The sequence below is a fragment of the Spermophilus citellus genome (assembly GCF_964194105.1).
Source record: "Spermophilus citellus genome assembly, chromosome: 12".
Classification (NCBI taxonomy): Eukaryota; Metazoa; Chordata; class Mammalia; order Rodentia; family Sciuridae; genus Spermophilus; species Spermophilus citellus.
The window spans coordinates 93,398,778-93,416,303 of record NC_138198.1 but is presented as its reverse complement, the minus strand read 5'-3'; the positions used below and the strand labels follow the sequence as shown (position 1 = coordinate 93,416,303).

The 17,526-nt window shown below is 37.8% G+C and overlaps 1 protein-coding gene across 8 annotated transcripts in view; it reads right to left on the bottom strand.

Moving 5' to 3' along the window:
* Positions 1-17,526, bottom strand: part of DTNA (dystrobrevin alpha) — a 372,603-nt gene that overhangs the window by 177,488 nt on the left and 177,589 nt on the right. The window lies entirely within an intron of this gene.

Genomic DNA, 17,526 nt, shown 5'->3' with positions numbered 1-17,526 from the left:
CAGATTAGTTTCAATTCTACTTCAATTTTAGAGGATAAATTTGGAACTATGGTGATACACCTTGCTAGAATTAGCCAAACTATATTTGGGAAGTTATATTAAGAGCAGGGTCTTGAAGTTGGGTCAATATCAACTGTGGTCACTTCTGGGAACCCCCAAACCAATGGCTGTGGAGTAGGAGGAAAGGAGTCCTGGTCCTTTAAGGTGAGACAGACAGAGCCCCGGGAGCCTGGAGCTTTCCTTCAGCTCCACACTGACCTTCCTCCCCACCAGCACACCTGCACCAGCTGGGGCTCCAGGCAACTTGGTCCCTCAGGCCTGGCCTTGTTACTCAGCTTTGTTTACCTCCCAAATTTAGGTATTATTTTGCAATGATTTGTTGATGGATCTATCTTCTCTTTTTGGACATGGGCTCTCTGAGGAAGAGGAACCTTGTCTTATTCATGTTTCTGCACCAAGAAATTAGGGAGAGTTGGCATCAGGATGCAGGGCTACTTCTCCAATAAAGAAAAGCTGTTCACCCCCTGCGGTGCACTGGAGGAAAGCTGCCTCTTGCGGTGCTGTTCACAGCATTCCTTGCTGCCTTTAAAGTCTTAGAACCTCTCTGCAGCCTTTTCCTTCACCCATAGTCTTACCGGGAGGCTGGAGAGGGGAGCTCCAGGGGCAGCCATGGACTCAAGCATTCGCAGGTTTGAAACCTGGCTCCCATACACACCACTTTTGTGATTATGGGTAGATTATTTACCCTTTCTAAACCTCTACTTACTCCCCTGTAAAATCTTTAAAGTTATGAAAAAGGAGGCATCATGCACTGAGCTTGAAATGTACTAACTTTTCAATAAATTCCTTGACAGTATTTTTTAGTAAATATATTTGTGACTTTTGAACAAGAAGGACAATGAAGAAACTAACCGGTACTTGACTTCCCCTTGTTGATATAACTCATTTTTAACCAGATACATATTATTAGTCTCAAGTTTCCTAATATGGGTTTGGATAATAACACAGTATAAATACAGTGGCCATTTTAGGCAAGTAGCTAAGGCAGCTTGCCACCACCCACAAACAATCATCAGTTACACATATTTCCAGTGCAAAATAGACCATTAGAAGAATATTGAATTTCGAAGTAAAGTGAGTGTGGTGGCTCACGCCTGTAATCCCAGTAATGCAGGAGGCTTAAGTAGGAGGATTGCAAGTTTGAGTTCAGCCTCAACAACTTAGCAAGGACCTAAGTAACTTAGCGAGACCTTGTCTCAAAATAAAATATAAAAAGACTGGGGATATGACTCAGGGATATGATGGAGCATTCTTGAATTCAGTCCCTGATACTAATATTTATATATATATATATATATATATATATATATATATATATATATATATATATATAATACAAAAACAAAACCTTAGGAATATATTTTTTCAATCTATAACTATGAAAAAAAATTAAGTAGTTCACTGCAGGAAACATATTGGATTCTCAAAAATGATCATATGATTTATTAGTATTGTTTCAAATTAAAATGAAGTATTAAGGGATTTTCACCATAAAGGATTTCAGAATAGAAATTATGTATATATAGATTGAATCATTTATTTACTTATTTATTTTTTAGTCAGTTGTAAATGGACAAAATACCTTTATTTTGTTTATTTAGTTTTATGTGGTGCTGAGGATCGAACCCAGTGCCTCACAGGTACGAGGCAAGCGCTTTACCATGGAGCCACAGTCCCAGCCCCTTGATTGCATTTTTAATAATGTACTGATATTTGATTAACAGGAGCGTTTTAAGGGTCACCTTGATCTATAACAACTACTGTGAATTACTCAGCAAGATAAACTTTCAGCTGCTTTTCTCCACAGTCATCTAAGTCAGGAAATTACCTGACACCAAAGCCAATTGCATGGGAAAATGAGCATCAAAATCCCTTTGAAGACTACAGTGCAAAACAGCAGCCTGGGGTTAAAATATCCCGTGACAGGAAAAAAAAAAAAAAAAAAAAAAAAAACAACCAACTTTCTTGCAGGAAGTTACCAGAAAGAATGTTGTGCATTGCAAGGTTTCTCTAACATGAAAAACAGAAAGAAAGAAAAGCCCTACAACAAATCTGTTGAGATTATGAAAATAGCTTGGGCAACTGCTACAAACCTGAAAAAAACCTCAAGTGTTATGACTCACGAGGACACAGTCCTGTAAAACGTATGAGAAAGAACAGGCAAAAAAAGACAAGGAGCAGCCACGCTGGAAAACCAACATCCACTAATCCTCTTTAGAGCAGTTGATGAAGGCAAGACCAATAGACCCACATGTGAATAATTCATAATGATTCTCATGTGCAGCTCCCTGAACAGAGACTCTTTTAGGGCTTGTATGCATTTCTTTGGAACCGTCTGTGTACCTTTTTGCTCCTATGGTCAGGTGCCCATTACATGGATCTAATTATTTTTTATTTTATAAACGTAGAGCTTGTCCTTTATCTAGTTAATGCATACGCCTACTAGAACATTTAATATGATCAGCCAACATGAGGAGCATCATTTGTCAGATGTTAAATCAACTTGTTTGATTTTCTCTTTTTAAATATTATGGAATATGACATCAGTGTATTAGGGTTGTTGAAAATTTGAAATTCCTTTTTGTGAATGTTAAGATTAATTTCTCTCTGTGTGTGAGCTGAATTTGTAATATAATCTGTGCTGGTGTGACCCACTTAATTACATGTGAAGAATCCAATCACCTGGGGAGAGAAAGTTTTTGCAACATAGGTGATAATTTGGAATATACCCCAGGAAGTTGATTTGCCAAGCCCTGGTCTCACAGAGGCAGGAGGGAGCTTAAGAGGTTATTTGCTTCACTGCTTTCTCTTCTGATGTGAGAGCATATAATTTATCACAAACTCAAGGTACTAATATGGGCTCAGAGGTCACTGGTTTGAATTACGCAGCAGGGCTACAAAAAATACTGGCTGCCAATATTAGTGAAACTAAAACAAGAGAAAACGATTTGAGCCTTTGCAAATGCCATTTTTCAGGTCACATTTTAAGACTATTCTTTATTTCTGAATACCACAAAGAGCTTTGTTATTTGGGTGCTGGTTTATATTGAATAAAAAATCATGTTAACAGCAATGAAAACAGATTGTGATCTACTGAACAATTTTTGCAAGCACATAGTTTCTTGAGCCACTTTGAGCAACTGACCTAAAGAAATATTAATCAGATTAGTATCTCTTCTATTCATGACAATTTCTTATGAAAGAACAAGGCTGTTGCTAGCCATCTCAACTTATATCAATAACCAGATATTCTATTTTATCCTTAGGATGTTTTCAAAATATACACGCCTCTGAAACGTCTCAATGGAGCTATAAATAATAAGGCTCTTTTATGCTCTCCTAGTGTGGAAATATCATATAAAATATCTATTTTTAAATAACATTTGTGAAATTGAGGGTTATATATTTTACAGACAACCTAACATGAACCCATGATTTTCACCTTACTCATTTATGGAAATCGATTCCTAAACTTGTTTTTGCACTTTTCATTTCTTTAAATTTCACAGCTATATAGTTATTTCTGGATTTATCCTTAGTAAAAAAAATATTCTTGGTTTTTAAACTTAATTATATAAGTACATTATACTTCTTTGTCCATCCTCTCACTACTAGATAGTATCATGTGTCCAAAATATAGAAAATATTTTTGAAATAACATTAAAAGCTCTCATAATTCAATCATCAAAGGTAATCAATATTAACATTTTTATGTATTGATTTAAACACAAATAATTTTAAGATTGTCTTCTTTACTTAATGAAAGACATGTAAAATAAGCACCCTCTAGTATTTTACACTCTTTGAAAAACTTTAATAATGGCCTCGAGATCTGTTATTTGGATGTGTTAGAATTTATTTGGCTATATCTTATTGTTAAATGAATACTTAGCCTTTTCCAGATTTCTTTGAATGATGTACTTTTGTATATAGATTTTTGGTTGTATCTAAGTTTATTTAGTTAAAATAGATTTCTGGGGATAGGGAAGATTATTAAATTTACGGGAGGTAAATCCAAGCACAGAATTTTAGAACTGGCAGGATTAGCAGGATCATACCTATAATTTAGTCTAATACCCATTTTAATGATTTTATTGGTGAGGAAAGTGAGGCTCAAGGAAGTGAAAAAGTTTCCTCCAAGTCCCATCACGAATTGTTCTAGTACTAGAACAGAAACAGCATTCCTTGTGAGTCAGCTTTGCATTTCGTAATTCTGCCCTGCTGATTCTAAATGACAATTCACTCCTGAGGAGCTCCCTCCCAGTTCCACCTTGGTGTTGTGGTGTCATCTGTGAAACTCTACCAACGTGCTCAGGAGAGACAGTCCACATGGCAGCATCTCTTGCACTACCTTCTACTGGTAGCAAAACAGAATAAATATTGAGAAATAAAGACTCTCTCAGACAAAAATTTATTCTATGAAGAACAAAACAGAAAGTTCCTGGAGTGTTGAGGGATCAGGGTGAGCTCAAACTGATGTAAAATCATCAGAGATGTTATGGCCTCTTAGTTCTTTTCATGGCCTTACAGTCAGTCGGGAGAGCAGCAGATCTGTGATTTGAGTGGCAGGCCGTCAGCCAACTCAACAAGAACAAGCCTGATCACCTGCAACAATGTCCCAGCCTGTAAATACAGGTGTGTTTGCAGGACTTATGAAGTCCCCCTTTGACAGGATATTCTTTCTCAGCTAGAGAGAAAAGAGAAAATCAAGTCTACTTAAAAGTCAAGGAGATAGGCAGATTCCTGAGACTTCATTCTTAAAATGATTCATTTCCTTATTTTGAATACACAGTACTAGAGATTATTATTTCCTGGTTTCTTCAGTGTGTTTTATTCTGAAATGAGATGACTTATTCTAATTCAATAGATTTTAATTAAGCGTCTTCTAAGAAGCACTCACAATGCTAGATGGAATCAGAGAAATATAATGGCATACAATCTAGATGGGGAGGTAAGAATGTGGATATAGAAAGTACAACTGCAGATACAACAATATATGAGAAGGAATATGATCAACCTACTTAAGAGTGGATAGATATTGAGTTACATCAGTTGAAGTAGAACATTTAGGGGAGAAGAATCACCCATTTGGTGCCCCCCAGTTTTGGAAAGCAGTTGTTGTTGGAATCTTGGGCATGTTTCCCCTGACTCTTTCACTTTCTGCTCAGACTTTGAATACAACAACACAGCACCCATTCTAAGCTTTGAGCTGATGAACCCTAACTGCAGATTGGGTGGCCGAAATTAGATGTAGGAGTAAGAAAAACTACTGAGCTTCTCCTTGCCTCAGTTATAGTACCCTGGGAAAGGACAAGTCATTTAGTATGAAGATGAACTGTCACTGCCTATCAAGTAGGGGGGAGAGAAAGAAAGAGAGAAGAGAGAGAGAGAGAGAGAGAGAGAGAGAGAGAGAGAGAGAGACAGAGAGAGAGGGGGGGGAGGAAGCTGGTGAGTGGGTGGGGAGAGAACATATATATATCTATATCAGAGACAATGATATAGATGAGACAGTAAGTAATGAAGGTTATGTACCTATAGGCACTCAGTAAAAGTTAATTATTGGTAGCAACTATGATAAAATTATAGGGCTGTAGGAAATGAAGCAAGTTAGAAAAAAATTAAGGTAATTTTACAGATGAATAAATTATGGAAACAGATTAAAAACAGTTTGAAAAGGGTATAAACTGATTGGGGGAAAGGAAAAAAATAGAAGCATAAGTGCTTAAGAAAGCATGTAGCAAAATTATCATACAGGAGGAATAGAAAAAAATCTTGAAAAAATATACCCTATTGGGAAAATGGTTTCAATAAACTGTGATAAGAAATAGACTCATAGTTGGAATTTCATTCTGTATATTTAAATGAATTCTATTATCAAAATGAATGAAAAACATCCAACCAGTAGTTAAATTTTTTATATAACTTGAGTCATAAAATAAAGATATGGGGCACTTTGAACCCTTCTGAGTTCAAAGTATATTGCTAATGGCAAATACTCCCTTGGCAGGGCTGTCCACCTGATATTTCAGAGGTGCCACGGAGGGGCTCACTGGAGTCAGTATAGGAGACACTATTCTTGCTCCACACATTGTCATTTTCTCCATTCCTTTCAGCCACTGCATTCTGTTTAGAGCCTCACAGAGACAGGTGAAATGGAGAAACTGGAGAAGGTGTAACGGTGAACAATGAACAGGAAGGGAAGTGGAACAGAAGCCTCTGAGAGAGATGATTCAGCTTTTGAAAGGATGCCTGCATGTAAACAATGGTGAACAGGTGTTCTTCATTTTTTACATGGTGAACAGGTGTTCTTCATTTTTTACTGAAGCCACCACAGCATGCTTTGGCCAGGTTAGCCATTGGAAAGAACCTCTTGATGTAATACCGAAATTCTGGTTCATAAGAATATGAGACAGGAAGAATCAATATTCAGCCTGCAGATGAAAATGAGTTTTGGAGGGAATTAGCCACACATTGTTCTTTTAAGAATGCTCTGCCTCCCAGTGAAGATACAATTATGTGTTTGTAAGTTCTCAGCCACACATACCGAGCACAGAGAAATGCTACATCATGCATTAGACGCTGAGGTTTGGCTTGCCTACCCCTATTGCCAACAGAGCAATAACATCTAGAACACCGAATACAAAGATTATGTGTTTTATCTGTTTTAGACTTTATGATATCTTTCATAAACATTACAGACCAATTTAAAAAAGACCAATTAAGAAAACATTTTCTAATCATTTATAATTCCACCCATGACAGTTCACTTAAAAAAAAAATTCCCTAGTCATATCCGTTTCTAGGTAAACATGTAGCTTGATTATAAAACAAATTGTGATTTTTGAAACTGATTTTCCCCCTTACATTCTAAGGAAGGGTACAGATGCCAAGGCTTTACTTTTGAGAAAGGATCGGTCTTTTTTTTTTTTTTTTTTTTTTGTAATCAGCTTTAATGGGCGTATTGATTACATATAGACTAGTCTAGAAGAGAGAGATAAAAGAAAAGAAATGAAGCCATTTTATATAAAAGACAATGACAGTGTGTTCATTATGAGTTGTATGGCTGGAAAATTACAAGTTATTATAGATAGGACTACAGATGAGACCCAGGGGACATGGGTGTTGAGGTTCTGAACCTGGGAGTCAGGTCCAGGTCAAAGGGAACTGTTATCTGTGGGGGAAGCAAGCTGTAAAACCCAGGGACCCAGGAAGAAGCAGCCAATTTGGGAGGGACCCTTCCTGACTTATGGTGTAAGGAATAATTGTGCTGATGACTAATTTTAAATATTCTGATTTATAAATCCTTTTTATTATTGTCAAAATTTGAGGAAAGTTTTGAGAGGCAGTGGGTGGTTAAGTCCATTCTGGGAAAGGGGTATGAGGAGGGAATGTCCTCTTCAAGGATCTGGTAGGATCTCAGACTTCTCTGAGAAAGTGACATTGAGATGACACATGAGAAGGATGGGGAGAAAGCATTTCAGGCAAAGAGAAGAGCATACACGAGGTCCCCCAGGAGGAAATAGCTTGAAGTGATTGAGGAACACAGGAGACAAGCGTGGCTGGAGCACTAGGCGTGAGAGAGAGGGAATATGATGTGAACCTGGAAAATTCCACAGGGAGCAGCATTTTGTAGGCCCTGCTAGGGATTTTGACATTTATTCCAAGTGCAATGGAAAACATCTGAAGGATTTAAAGCATGATAGTGACATAATATAACTTTGATTTTTAAAATAATACCCTGGCTATGGTGTGGAGAATGGGCAGGCCAGCAGCAAGAGTGGATTAAGTGAAGTGAGTTTGGAGGCTGACGGAAGATGGTGAACTAGATGTTGACAAGTTAACAATGGAGACGGCGAGACGGGATCACATTGGAAATCCACTGTGGAGGTAGGATTGACGGGAATCAGTCATTGACTACGTGGCAAGGATGGGTGAGAGCCAGGTATGCAAAAAAAAAAAAACTCCCAGCATTCCAAAATGAATGGAGATGGCATTTGCTGCAGGCAGAGGCTGGGCGCAGGAGCCTGCTGAGGGAATTCGGAGAGGGGCAGTGGGGGTGAGGAAAGTGTTCAACTTGAGACATCACGTAGATTGTGCTTTTGTGAGCCTGAAGCTAAGCAAATAGGGTTTATATGGAGACATACATATGAAAGTTGTAGACTTTTCAAAGTCATGGGAAAAAAAAAAAAAAAAAAAAGCATGCATAGAGACAATGCCTAATGGTCCTCCCCAGAACAGAGGACTCAGAGAAGTAAGAGCAAAGCCTTGTGAGTGTATTTCTATAGAAGCCGAGACAAGGGAGTTTTTCAGAGGGGGAGGTGGTCTTTGAGTTCAGAGGTACTGAGAAGTTGAGTTAGATGAGAATGGAAAAAGAAGTGACTGGCTTTGGCATATGAAGACAGCAATGACCATAATAAGAACACTTTTTGTGAGGAAGTAGAATCAACCTGTGTCGACTTATTTTTTGAGAAACTTGGATTTATAACGGAGGGCAGGTAGGGTAGAGATGAAATGTGAAGCCAAGGTAAGTTTTCTAAATATAGGCTTTCTTGAAATATCTACTGGATGTATGGTCAACTCCAGGCAGGGAAACTGATAATGTAGGAGAAGAAATGGCTGACTGGTGTGCTCAGTCCTGGAGAGGGTCAAGAGGATGGGACAACTACGTGTGGAGAGAAACTGCCTCTCCTATGACACCAGGGAGAAGTGACGGAAGGTTGTAAAAGGATGCACATTTGTATATTTAGAAATGGAAGGAAGTAAGAAGCAAAGGAACAAGGAAAGTAAGAAGTAAAGGAAGAGAAGGAATAAATTCTAGGAGGAGGCTCATTGGTAGCAGAAAAGAACTAGAATGAAAATACCCTAAAAGGAATACAAAAAAATGGCAAATGTGGACTATCAGAGCAAAAGCGCTGGCACACAAGTATGTAGTGTTTGGAGATTGGGATAGCTTATTTGGTGATTGTGGTCCAGTTTCAGATAACTAGCTCTAGAGGTCAAAGAAGTAGATGGCAGAGGTCAAATGAAGGTCCTCCCGCACCCCCGCCATAGGAGGAGGATATTCACCGGGACTGCTAGGTATGATGAAGTGATCAAGAACAGAAACAGTTGGAGTAGGAATATTTATGTATTTATGTGACCTAAACAGAGCCAGTCAGAATTCTGTGGGTGTGAGGTTTCATCTCTTTTCTTTGTGACTCACAGTTAGGTAGATTATTTACACTTGCAGAGGTTGATGGCTTTCTTCCTCATTGCACGAATGGAGCCTCCTTAAATATTAATCCAACACTAGAGGGAAACAAGTGAGAATGGAGAAAGAGACAGAATCCCGAGCCAAGCCTTCAAACCTCTGCATCTACTCTTACTTGAAACCTGATTGTCTTTTTTTTTTTTTTAAGTAGCTTGAATATTTTGTTTGTTTTGTTTTTGTCTGTTACAGACACAAAGCACAAACTAGTGTGGATGGCCCTGAATTTTCAAAAAGAAGTACTTGGAAATATAACAGATTTTTTTTTTTTTAGTTACCTACCCAATATCCAATCTCTAATTTTTCTTTGCTGGCCTAATACTCAGTTTTTGCTGTCTACGATTCAGGGAAGGGTCTAAGTCAATTACCACAATTGTCCCCTCACCAGTAGGATGTCAGTGAACTGTGAACAATCTTCTGGAAGAAAGGTAGTATAGTCTGAGTTGTGTGCCATTTAACTTATGTGTCAACTTGACTGGAACATGGATGCACAGATATTTGGTCATATTTTATTCTGGGAGTGTCTTGAGGGGTTTCTGGGTAATATTAACACCTAAATTGGTAGACTGAGTAAAAGAGATTGCCTTATCCAGTGTGAGTGGGCCTGAAGAGAACAAGAGACTAACAGGCTGAGCTCCAGGAAATTCGTACCCTCTGCCTGATGGTCTCTGAGCTGGGACAGGGGTCTTCTCCTCCCTTTGGACTTAGACTGGAACTTATGCCAACAGCTTTCCTGGTTCTCAGGCCTTTGGACTACAAATCTGGGGACTTCTTTGATTTCCATGATTGTGTGAACCCATTCCCAATAATAAATCTCTTTTATTTTTATTATTATTTTTTTTGTGTGTGTGCACAGTACATTGGTTGTTTCTCTGGGGTGCCCTAATACAAGCAGTGTCCTTCAAAAGCTCACAAATACTTGGAAACTCAAAATGTCATCTTTTTTTTTTATTGGTTGTTCACAAAATTACAAAGCTCTTGACATATCATATTTCATACATTAGATTCAAGTGGGTTATGAACCCCCAATTTTACCCCAAATGCAGATTGCAGAATCACGTCGGTTACACATCCACAATTTTACATAATGCCCTATTAGTAATTGTTGTATTCTGCTACCTTTCCTATCCCCTACTATCCCCCCTCCCCTTCCCTCACATCTTCTCTCTCTACCCCATCTACTGTAATTCATTTCTCTCCGTGTTTATTTTCCCATTCCCCTCACAACCTCTTATATGTAATTTTGTATAGCAATGAGGGTCTCCCTTCATTTCCATGCAATTTCCCTTTTCTCTCCCTTTCCCTCCCATCTCATGTCTCTGTTTAATGTTAATCTTTTCTTCCTGCTCTTCCTCCCTGCTCTGTTCATAGTTGCTCTCATTATAAAAATGTCATCTTGTTTAGGAGTAGAGTCTTTGCAGATGTAATCAGCTGAGGATCAAGATCAGATCACACTGGATTATGTTGAGTCCTAAATCCAATTACTGGTATCCCTATTAGAAGAGGAGAGGACATTACAGAGACGCACACAGGAGAGAAAGTCACAGAAGTCTGAGGCAGAGACTTGAGTGTCATAGCTACACGTCAAGGAATTCCCAGGATTGCTGAAGCCCACAGAAGTTAGGAGGAGGCAAGGAAAGCCCTTCCTTAGAGACCTCAGAGGGAGAACGGCCCAGCCGACTCCTTGATTTAGACTTCTTGACTAAGGAACTGTTAAAAAATAATGAATTTCTGTTGATTCAAGCCCCAATCCTATGGTTATTGTTAGAGTAACTCCAGAAAACTCACAGGGAGTTTCTGGGAAAGTTCTCATCACTCCAAAAAAAATCACAGAGAGAAATGAAAATGTCAACCTGTCAGGTGAATGGCAAATGGTTATGCATAGCTGGGGCCCAGGTGGAGAGTCAAGGCCCATGGGAAGAGACTGAAGAGCTAACAGAGTTCAGCAGGCCATCACCAAAGGGCTGAAAAGCAAATGATGGACGGTCAAGGAGAAGATCAAGGGAATCATGAGTGAAGAAAAAAATACCATTCACTGAAATCCCATTTTCCCCAGCAAAGCTGTGTTCTAAAGAGGATATTCCCAGAATGACATTTTCTTTCACAGGAATCCTTGGTCTTCCTTTCTAATTTTGTTAGCTCTTTTCCAGTCCAGAATCACAGAAACAATTTTATTTACTCTAGACTCTGGGAATGGAGTAAAAGGCCATGGTTAGCCACCTTCCCAATCTGTACACATGACACACATGCATTTCAATAGGGACTCTTTGGAAATAAAGAGTTCAGGGAAGATACTGGTACTTTTGAAGGGTGGGGCATAGTGACATGATAGGAGCTGGTCTTTAGTTTGTCCTCTGCTTTCAAATTCATGCTGACTGCATGGCCTTGAACAAGTTACTTACCCTCCTGAGCCTCTGTTTCATCATCTAAAAATTAAGTCAGCAGTACCTAATTAATGGACTGGTGGTAATTAAATAGGTAATATGTGGAAAGTACCTAATAAGTACCTAGTGTACAGTAACAGCAGCTCTTAATATTTTTGAGTGTTGTTTCAAAATTTTAGCACTAATAACACTTTGGACCAGACAACCCTTTACTTTGGAGAATTATCTTAAGCATTATAGCATGTTGAGCAGCACCCCGGCCTGTACCCACTGGATGTTTATAGCACCCCTATCCCCGGACATGACAATCAAAAATGTCAACAGATATTGCTAAATTTCACTGGAGGAAAAACTGCATGCAGTTGAGAACCATTGCTTGGAGTAAAGTGGGCAAGGTTCTGCACAACTTTCAAAACCAATTGTGGATGATTGTTTTTGTCCCATCTATATAGTGAGCAGAATTCACATAAATGTTTTTGTTATGAGTAAGAACATTTTTCTTATTTAAATAAAACACCATCCTTCTTTCCACATAGTGGAGGGTCTATCTTGTATGATTGTCTTCCTTCAAATTCCCCACTGGATGGGCTGGGAAGGTAAAGCCATGGCACTATATCAGATTGGGGTATGAGGGCAGAATTATTTCCAACACTGATATTTCTTTGATATCTTATGGTTCCCCCATGAAAATTCATACTGATGTATCTTCTTCCTGGGACTTTGAAAGCTCCATCATATGATTAAATATTCCAAGTAGAAAAGAATGGGCTTTGGGTGCACTTCAAGCTATTGGTGGTGTCTTGTATTCAGGTATTCAGATATCAGGCATTTTAAATTTAGGGGTTAGTTTTTACTACCCAGCTAAAATTTCTTTTATTCTATATATTTTTTTTTTGCTTCTACATTTTTTTAAAAGCATACATGTTTTTCTTTTGCTTCTACATTTTTTTAAAAGTAACCACCTTTTAAAACAAGGGGAAATATTTCAGAATCCTTAAATACTCAGCAAGAAAAAGAATATTATCAGCAAAAGGGAACATGTTAAAATATTTTCCCAATAAAACTGAGCAAACACAATAGCAAGCACTTGAAACAAGCTGTCTAAGAGTGTTGGTTCTGGTGGGTATTTAATTCTGTATTCTGTTAAAATCATTTTGGAGACAGTAGGATCTAGACCTGTTATTCTATAGTCATTCTCCAGACCCATACCATAGAGAACGACATTATATTAAATGCTAATTTTCATTTTTATAATTTAATGAGCTCATTCTGAGAAGGCTACTGTTTCACCAGCACATCAGAAATATCCAGGATAGCCAGTGCAGAATGAAGGTTGAGGTCACCCACCTGAAGCAGATGTTGCTGTTTCAGTTATTCATTGCTGTTCTCCAGACTCTGACAAGCATCCACTTATTACTAGGCAACTGAAGCTTATTGGAGTTAGTATACATTATGCAACACTCTAGATGTAAGTATGAAAGGAATCTCAATATTTGCTGGGGGGGGGGCACCAGGGATTGAACTCAGGGGCACTCGACCACTGAGCCATATCCCCAGCCCTATTTTGTATTTTATTTAGAGACAGCGTCTCACTGAGTTGCTTAGTGCCTCGCTTTGGCTGAGGCTGGCTTTGAACTCACAATCTTCCTGCCTCAGCCTTGAGAACCACTGAGATTATAGGCATGTGCCACCATGCCTGGCGGGATCCCAATATTTTAATGAGAAAGCAATCATGAGCTGAAATAGGCTTTTTTTTTTTTTAATTAGGGAAGACAAATAATATTTAACTGAAAATCCCTTGTGCTTACAGGTAACAAACTTACACAGAACACTTCAGAGCTAGATGACATGGAAAATCCCAAAGAAATTCTTTTCATCAGGTGGAACAACTTCTGTTAAGAACTGAGTTTTAAAGAAAGAAACTGAAGAAGACTTTAGAAGATAAAAAGATCTCCCATATTTTTGGATAGGCAGAATTAATATTGTTAAAATAGCCACACGGCCCCAAATGCCATACAGATTTAATACAATTCCTATTAAAATACCAATGATATTTTTCATAGAAATAGAAAAAGCAATGATGAAATTTATTTGGAAAACTAAGAGGCCCAGAATAGCCAAAGCAATCCTCAGCAAGAAAAGTGAAGCAAGAGTTATCACAATATCAGTCTTTAAATTTTACTACAGAGCTCTAATAACAAAACAGCATGGTATTGGTACCAAAACAGAGATGAAGACCAATGGAAAAGAACAGAAGACACAGAGACAAATCTACATAAATATGGTTATCTCATAGTAGACGAAGGTGTCATAAACACACACTGGAGAAAAGGTAACCTCTTCAACCAGTGATACTGGGAAAACTGGAAATCCATATGTAGCAGAATGAAATTGAACCCCTATCTCTCACTCTGCATGAAATTTAATTCAAAGCAGATCAAGGACCTAGGCATTAGATCAGAAACACTGCACCTACTAAATGAAAATGTAGGCCCAACCCTCCACCATGTAGGCTTAGGAAATGACTTTCTCAATAAGACTTCTAAAGTGCAGGAAGTAAAATCAAGAATCAATAAATGGGATGGTATCAAACTAAAAAGCTTCTTCACAGCAAAGTAAACAATCAAGAATGTGAAGAGAGAGCCTACAGAGTGGGAGAAAAATCTTTGCCACCTGCACCTCAGATAGAGCATTAATCTTCAGGATATATAAAGAACTCAAAAAACTTAAACACCAACAAAATGAAAGAAAACCCAAATAACCCAATCAATAAATGGGCAAAGAAACTGAACAGACACTTAACAGAAGAAGAAATATGAACAATCAACAAATACATGAAGAAATATTCAACATCTCTTACAGTTAGAGAAATGCAAATTAAAACTATACCAAGATTCCATCTCTTTTCAGGCAATTATCAAGAATACAAGTAACAATAAATGTTGGTGAGGATATGAGGAAACAGGTACCCTCATATATTGTTGAAGGGACTGAAAATTGGTGCAACCACTCTGGAAAACAGTATGGAGATTCCTTAGAAAACTCAGAATGAAGCCAACATTTGATCCAGTTATCCTACTCCTTGGCATATACCCAAAGAACTTAAAATTAGCATACTATAGTGATGTAGCCACATCAATGTTTACAGCAGCTCAATGCACAATACCTAAGCTATGAAACCAAGCTAGGTGCCCTTCACCAGATGAATGGATAAAGAAAATGTGGTATATATACAAAATGAAATATTACTTAGTCATAAAAAAGAATGACTTTATGACTTTTGCAGGTAAATGGATGGATCTGGAGACTGTAATGCTAATGAAATGCTAATGAAATGAAATAAGCCAATCCCCAAAGGCAGGATGTTCTCTTTGATATGCAGATGCTAACACACTATAAGGTATGTGGGACATTTAGAATAGAAGTTCATTGTTTTAGACCAAGGGAAAGGAGTGGGTATGGTAATAGGAAAAACAGTGGATTAGATTGAACATAGCTTTCCTATGTTCATGTACGAATAGATGACTGGTAAAACTCCACATCACATTTATTCACAAGAGTGGGACCTAAATAGAGTAAGTTATCCTCTATGTATATATAATATGTCAAAATACACTTTACTGTCATGTAAATCTAAAGAGAATTATAAAAAAATTACTTATAAAAAAGAGAACCGAGTTTTGAGGGGACTAGCAAGCTGTGTCCTTCTTGGCCCCTTTCACTCCTTGTACTGTAGGAAGGGAGAATCTAGGACAGAATAATGTGATTTTACCATTGTCCTCCATGTGTGCAGACCTTTCTTGGCAAAGAAGCATTCAAATTGCTATGGGGAGGCATTGGGAACTCAGGCAGGGGCATAGCTCTGTCTTACTCCCGGTGACATCATTGGTTGCAAAGGAACTGGATATATTATGTGGGATATATTAAAGCGTTTCCCCTCCAAATGTGCCCTTTGAGGATGTAACTACTCTAGGAAGAACTCCAACTTCAGATGAGACGCTATTGGATATTAGAGTTGTTTATATACTAGGACCACGGGGCATAATACTACTAAGTTGTTCTTAAAAAGACAGCCACCTTATTTATTCACCTACTATTAGAAAATGCTCTCAGTATTCATCAGTCTTCTGAAAGCACACAGACACACACAGTAACATTTATGTTACAGAATAATTAGGAACTGCCAGAATTGAGAGCTACATTATTAATCTGCTTTGCTGGTTTGAAACCATCAGATTCACAGTTTTAAATTTTACTTATATAAACTCAGTGCAGACTTAAAACTCACATTTTGAAGGTTATAAAAATCAGTTGATGGCTAAAATACAAACTCAGACAGTAAACTGTCACTAATATGAATGCACTAACATTAAACCACATTGTTAGTGGCGTTAGTAAGCCCATTTCAATCTCTAGTTTTTGATGGGAAAATATTCCTCTATTCATTCTCGTGATAACACAGTTTTTGAAATGGTGCTTATGTAAAGGTAAATAGCATTTTGCAAGCTTTTCTGGAGTAGTAAAGGGCAATTAACAAACAAAAGATAACTCAACAAGTCAGGACTATAATCTGGGAAAGTGAATAGACTTCTGTTTTCTAAGACACTATATATTTGTCTTACTCAAAGACACAACAGTGCAAATATGCCACTCATATTTTTAAAAAATTCTCTTTTCACTTCTGGAATGTTTAAGTAGGTATGAAACAAGTTTTTCATGTAACAATAGTAGATCAAAGTCATGGATATGAATCTTTTCAATGCAATATATAAGGTGCTTATGGATCCCACTGTTTTATATTTTTAAAAATGATTATGTTACAATTAGCATTATATTGTGTCTATCATTGCCTGGACTGTTTTATTTATTTATTTATTTATTTTTACTGGGGATTGAACCCAGGGATGCTTTATCACTGAGCTACATCCACAGTCATTTTTATTTTATTTTTCTAAATTTTGAGACGGGGTCTTGGTAAGTTACTGAGTTTGGCCATAAACTTGAGATCTTTCTGCCTCAGTTTCCCAAGTCACTTGGATTCTGGGTATGCACATTCATGCCCAGCTTCGACTATTTTACTGTCTACATGGGAGAGCAGTTTAACATCTGGGGGTTTACACACACACACACACACACCCAACAGTAAGCAGGATGTGGGCCTGGAAGACCTTCCTGTTTGTTTGTTTCAGCCATATTTCCAGCATTTAGCAAATATTTAACAATCTCAATAAACATCTAATGAATAGTAAATCTTCTGCACATTCTTTAAAACCAGAATCAACCTTATTTTCTTTTATTGTCTCTTTAGGCCTGGAAACTTCTCTTGGGACAAAAGAGGACCAAGAAGACAGGGATGCAGGCCACCCTGTTGTGTGAGAGGAGCTGGATGGGGGAAACTCAGACAGGTCCTAGCTGTCGCTTTGCAGCTAATTCCTGGGGTAGTCCTTAACTGCTTTGGGCTTCAATTTCCTCAAATGAAAAATTGATGGGTCTCAGGTAGATGACCTGAAACATCCTTCCTGATGCTTTAAATTCTAGGATTCTAACAGATGGTAAATCTAACCAAGATATTACTTGGAATAGTTGTACCTAGCTCAGAATCAGGGAACAAGAAGGATATGTAAAGAATGTTTAAAAACTGAAAGGAAGAAAGAATAAATAATTGTTCTAAGAATGCATTAATGCTGCCTGTGCATCCGTAGGATTTTCCACCAAAGGAAGGAGCTCTTCTCTATAGATATAGATTTTTGCAATTAAAACAAAGTCAGAAATTGTTTTTTGATAGCTTAATTTCAATTATATAAGTTATTCTTACCCTTGGTATTTAAAAGGTGT